The sequence below is a fragment of the Nomascus leucogenys genome, chromosome 7b, assembly GCF_006542625.1.
Source record: "Nomascus leucogenys isolate Asia chromosome 7b, Asia_NLE_v1, whole genome shotgun sequence".
In the NCBI taxonomy this organism is placed as follows: domain Eukaryota; kingdom Metazoa; phylum Chordata; class Mammalia; order Primates; family Hylobatidae; genus Nomascus; species Nomascus leucogenys.
This window is the reverse complement of record NC_044387.1, coordinates 83,035,554-83,041,553: the sequence shown is the minus strand read 5'-3', so window position 1 is coordinate 83,041,553 and position 6,000 is coordinate 83,035,554.

Sequence of the window (6,000 nt, the reverse complement as noted above, 5' to 3'; positions counted from 1 at the left end):
TGGTGATAATGACATGTCATTCTGGAATAATCACTTGTAACAAATGAACCACTTCTGGGGGTGAGGTGTTCATAACTGGGGGAAGGGAGTGTATGGGAAGTCTCTGTTCCTTCTGCTCTATTAACCTAAAACTGCTCTAAAGTCTAAAGCCTATTTTTAAAATTGTGCACTTTATATTTTCATGTGTTGCATCATGTTCTGGCCAAGATCACCTCTGTATCAACCTTTTTTTTTTTACTCAAAAGCTTCTTAAGTACATGTTTTATCTTATAACATGTTAATTTCTGATTCAGTATATATCTAATTGTATATTTTACTCAAAGACGAGTCATTACTTTTGAGTATTAAAAAGCCTATGATAATTAATTTAGAATGGATTTATAAACATATGGCATTATAATTCTATAACCTTTTAATGTACTTTTAAAGAATCAAATGTGAAGTCCTTTTCAACTATATTCACATCATCATCACTTAATCTCACTCCTAATCCACACACGTATTGATTTACATATACACTGTTTTATACAGTCAGAAGCCAGACATACTGGTAGAAGTTTTTATATTACTCATCAAACTTGGGCATGAAATACTGAGAAGGTTGGTATAGTGTATCCTGCCAAGAGCTGGACGTTGCCACTCTGATTTATACATAATCACTGAAACTACATAAGCATTTTGTATGTATGTCAGTATGTATACTTTCTGACAGTTTTCATAACAATCATGGGATTCTTTTTGTCTTCTGAAAGTTAAATTTTTGATAAAGTATACGAGAAAGAAAAGTCCGTATTATTTTTAAAATATATGTTTACCTAAAGATTTATAAATTTAAATGGAAAGCAAATAACAGTTACAATGATAATAATTTATTTTATAATTTATGAAAACTATGGCATGCATAGACTCATTTCAAAGGTACATAAATTATGTTAGGTAAATAGTATCACTATTTTGTCTTTGTTTTTATTGCCAGTGATATAATTAAAATTCATGAAGTCTAAGTGTACAGCTCCAGATCATGTAACTAGTAAATGGTGAGAAAAGTTTTGACCTCAGGCCTAGTTCATTACAGGGATCTTTCTGTGATAACATGCTTGCTGTACATATAATACTCAGTGTAATGGAATCAATGAAGCTACTCAAACCCATAAATCCAGGCCCCAAATTGCTAAAATGAAGAAAGACTTGCTTCATTTTGTCTAAGTCATTCAAAATTAGTCACATGAAATGTTCTGCAAAAGCAAATAGAGAAAACTAATGTTTATATTAGAAAAATATTTTATACTCTTATCACCCAGCAGTTCACAATGTGATGTAATCACAAAACATTTATGTGTGTGTGAGAGTCTCTCAAACCAGTACCCCAAGTAGGTAGAATTCCTTAGAAAACACTGCAAAAGATCAGTCATCTATACCGTCTACTGAATAATCCCTCATCTTGAGTTTCTGTCTATTAATATGGCTGCTATAGTGTTCACCAACACATTCCGCTTTTAGGAACTGTAGTTAAAAATAATACCTCAATGACTCTTAAAAAACTTACTATATTTTAATTTTAGATTATATGTTTTTATTGATATATAATAGTTGTATATATTTTTGAGGTATATGTGATTTTTGATACATGATTACAATGTGTAATGATTAAATCAGGTTAATTGGGACAACTCTTACCTCAAACATTTGTGTTTTCTTTGTGTTAGGAACATTCTTAACACAATTTCTCTCCTCTAGCTATTTTGAATAAATATGAAATTGAAATGAAAATGAAATCCTGTCATTTCCAGTAACATGGAAAGAACTGCAGGTTATTATGTTGAATGTAATAAGCTAGGCACAGAAAAACAAATATTACATATGTTCTCACTCATATATGGGAGCTGAAAAAGTGTATCTCATGGAGGTAGAGAGTGGAATGGTGGTTACCAGAGGCTGGGAAGGGTAGATTACATGTTTGCTTTCAGAAATATCTATGCTGTTAGGTATCCTCAAGCCTTAATATAATTGTGCCATTTTTTTAATCATTAGCAATTCCTTTTTAAGTTAATTAAGTTACGTTGTTACATTATTTTGAGTTGTTAGTGAAATGACACTAATGCCACTTGGGGATAATATAAAATGCTACAGGAAGGCATTTCAAGATGAAAACTGCTTCTAAGAAGTAAAACCAGAGATCTCTTTTAAGCTACATTTGATTGCCAGCTCTGAATTTGCCAAGTTAAATTTTATATAGCTTTATAATGTGGAGTAATTAGAGTGCCTAAAGAAAGCAAACACAGCACCTTCAGAATTAATGAGAACATATCAGTATACATCTTCATCTTAATCTTGCAAAGGAAGGCTTTTAAAAAAGCCATTAACAATAGCGGTTTGTGAGACACTGCTATTTTCAATACAATAAAAAGGCTTACAGGATTAATAAGGCAATTACATTATCAGTGGTTATGCTGCTTTCTTTGAGTTCCTTGAATTATTTACACTATGAACCTGGAGCAAATGCCTTTTTGGCATTTTCTGACTTCCTAGAGAATTAATGGAGCATCAGCTTGAGACAAGATAAGTTACTCAACAACACATATTTTTTAAGCAGCTAATATACCCAACACCTGCATTCAATATCATGGAGGAATATAAAAGGCATCCTAACTCCCGAGAAGGCAGAGGTATAAATTTGGAATTTAATATACTCGTTTTAATAGCATGAGATCTATTATCTACTAAAATATAAAAAACGATGGGACACATATGAGAACATTTAAAACAGATCATTTGGAAATTACTCCTTAACAACTTTAAGATTTATAGAATAATTTCTGTAAGATTATCAGATCATAGGATGTGTGCAAGACCTTCAATATCAAAGAGTCCATTCTGCACACTGAAATTTTTTCTACCACATTCCCAAGCTGTCATCCAGTCTGTGACTGAAAATCAATGGTAAGAAATGATGAAAGTAGCTTGTTCCATACATGTAACAGACACAGAATATGTCCAACTGCCTGAAAGTTCATTCTTTTCTTTTTCATCATAGAATTTTCTCAAATTATAGATTAATATTTTTGAGGTGAAATTATCTTATTAAAATATTTACCCTTTACACAGAAAATTGCATGAAGATGGGGGCATTTTTGGTTTAGCTCACACTTTATTTGTGGTGCCTAGTACAGTGTCTGATACATAGTAGACATCCAATAAATAATCTATGAAATGATACCGGTTTACCTGTAAATTCACCAGTTAATCTTAATTTTATCCCTGAAAACTTTCAAAACAATTTTATCTTATTGTGGTAGCAATTTAAGTGGAGTTATCTGTAGAGAGACAACGGATTTTCTTCTGTGTTATTTAGGATCAGGTTTGCCTTTGACAGAAAACATAAAGTAACAGTAGCATTAAAAAAGACAGCAGTTAATTGCAGTCTCATGAGGAAGTCTGAAGGTAAACGATCACAGCCTGACTCCTTGTGACTCATGATGTTATCCAGTATCTCTTAGAAGTTATCACAATAGCTTCTCCTCCTAAATTCCACTTACAGACAAATTTATTTTCACCAGCTTCAATCACTCTGTTTACATTCTGGCCACCAGTAAAAATAAATAAATAAATAACATTTTCCCAGGAGTTTTATACACTACTTCTTTATGCAGTTCATTGGTCATATGCACAAAACTAGATCAGAAATATTCCATAGTAGCCATTCTTTCCTCCTTCGGTAGTATTATATTCCTCAAGGTTTAGCCAGGAACATGGATAACAAAGATAAAGATTACATTTTAAATATAATTGATTATATTTCAATTATATATTGAATATATAATTCAACATATATTGATTATATTCAATATATATTGAAATTATTCAGTAATATATTGAGATATCTATCTTGAACAATTTCAATATATTTCTGTATTCTGTTTTGAATAAAGAAATGTTTCAATATTCTATCTCATGAAGCTAAATGCGTCCACATGACAAGGTTTTGGCTATTGCAATTTACATGAAAGTTATATATGCAAATCATGGAAATTTTCCTAAATTGAATGGTATGTTCTTTTTATTTTCTTTACTTCTTACTGGCTGGAATGATGATGTCTTTAAATCTGATATTGATCTCCTTGATATTTTAACATAATAAGCATTCTTGCTCATTTTCCATTTTTCACCAAAATATTTCTTTTATTGTTAGCCTTTATTAAATGGTTATATATCCGAAATGGTTGGCATTTAATTGCATTTTAACAAGCTTTTAATTTTTGACAACTTTATTGAGTATATCACTAGAAGCCATGGATATTTATTAGAAGTACTAGTTTAAACATCTTCTAATTAGCCTAATTCTTTTTCTGCCTCAAAACAATTTTTTTAAAAAAATCTCTAATTGGGAAATCTCCATTTACATTTTTTCTTTGTTCAAATTATCCCACTGCATACTGAAGAATATCCAAAATCCTTACCTGGTAATTCAAAACCATCACTGCTTCAGATAAAGCTGTTCTTTATAGCTTATTTTTCTTATTTATGCATGCACTCTACATACCACTCAGATTTCTTAGATGTATCTCCTACCTTCCCTGTTTTTCCCTCACCACAATCTCTAATTGCACATTTCATACAACACTCATTTTGTTCTATCATCAATCTTTCCCATTAAGGCTGAGATTAAATGCCACATTTCATAAGATGCGTCTATTTTGATCTTTTCAGCAAAAAACGATTATCCATGCTCTGAACTCAAAATACTCATGAAATTTATTTCCTTCTACTTGGCAATATATGTGTGTATGTGTGTGTGTGTTGTTTATGTGTGTAAATATAGCTATGTTCTGATTGAAGCCTTGGAAGTTCCTCTGCACAACTCCAATAGCATACCTTGCACAGAGTATATGCTCAGTTAATACTTTTGAACAAAATAAGGCTACATAATCTCACATCACTTGGGTGAACACCCTATCATGTAGTACATTTCTTTAAAATGTAAGAATTCAATTCGGCACTCTATTGGTATATTCACTTGCTATTTATCTTGATAACTGATTTCGAGTTACCTCACCTTTGTAGATAAACAAGGACTATGCCTTCCCCTATCAATTCATGAGGGTATTTGTAGAAAGTCAATACATAATTAAAATAAAATAGTATTCTCTTCTGATAATATAGTTGTAATAGAAATGGCAGTTACGGTACTGCTTTCCCTACAGGCCTTCTGAGAGAAGGCTCCTTGAGCTTCAGCAAGAGGCAAGCCATGGAACCAACCCAAATGCCCATCAATGATAGACTGGATAAAGAAAATGTGGTACATATACACCATGGAATACTATGCAGCCATAAAAAGGAATTAGATCATGCCCTTTGAAGGGACATGGATGAAGCTGGAAGCCATCATCCTCAGCAAACTAACACAGGAACAGAAAAACAAACATCACAGGCTCTCGCTCATAAGTGGGAGCTGAACAATGAGAACACATGGACACAGGGAGGGGAACAACACACACTGGGGCCTGTTGGCGGTGGCTAGGGGAGGAAGAGCATCGGCACAAATAGTTAACACCTAAGTGAGGGGTTGATGCGTGCAGCAAACCACCATGGCACATGTTTACCTATGTAACAAACCTGCACGTTCTATACATATATCACGTATCCCGGAACTTAAAGTAAAAATAAAGAAAAAGAGGCAAACCTAGATGGCAAATTTCTTTTTATCACATTATCAAAAACACATTTATAAATTTGTAGGCAAGTGCATGTTTGTCTTAGAAATTCTTATTTTATAAGCATTTCAGTATAATTCCTTTTCCTTTCCAAATTCATCTTTTTGATAATCATTGAGCCAGCTAAGTGTGAGCTACACAGTTGTGGTCCTTTGCCTCATATAGTTTGTTGTATTATTGGGTAGAAAGAGTCTACTAAGTAAGCAATTATGATATAAGTACTTGACTGAGGAAGTCCTGAATGTTGATGCTCTGAAGCAATTAGAGAAGGCATGTAATCCAATCTACA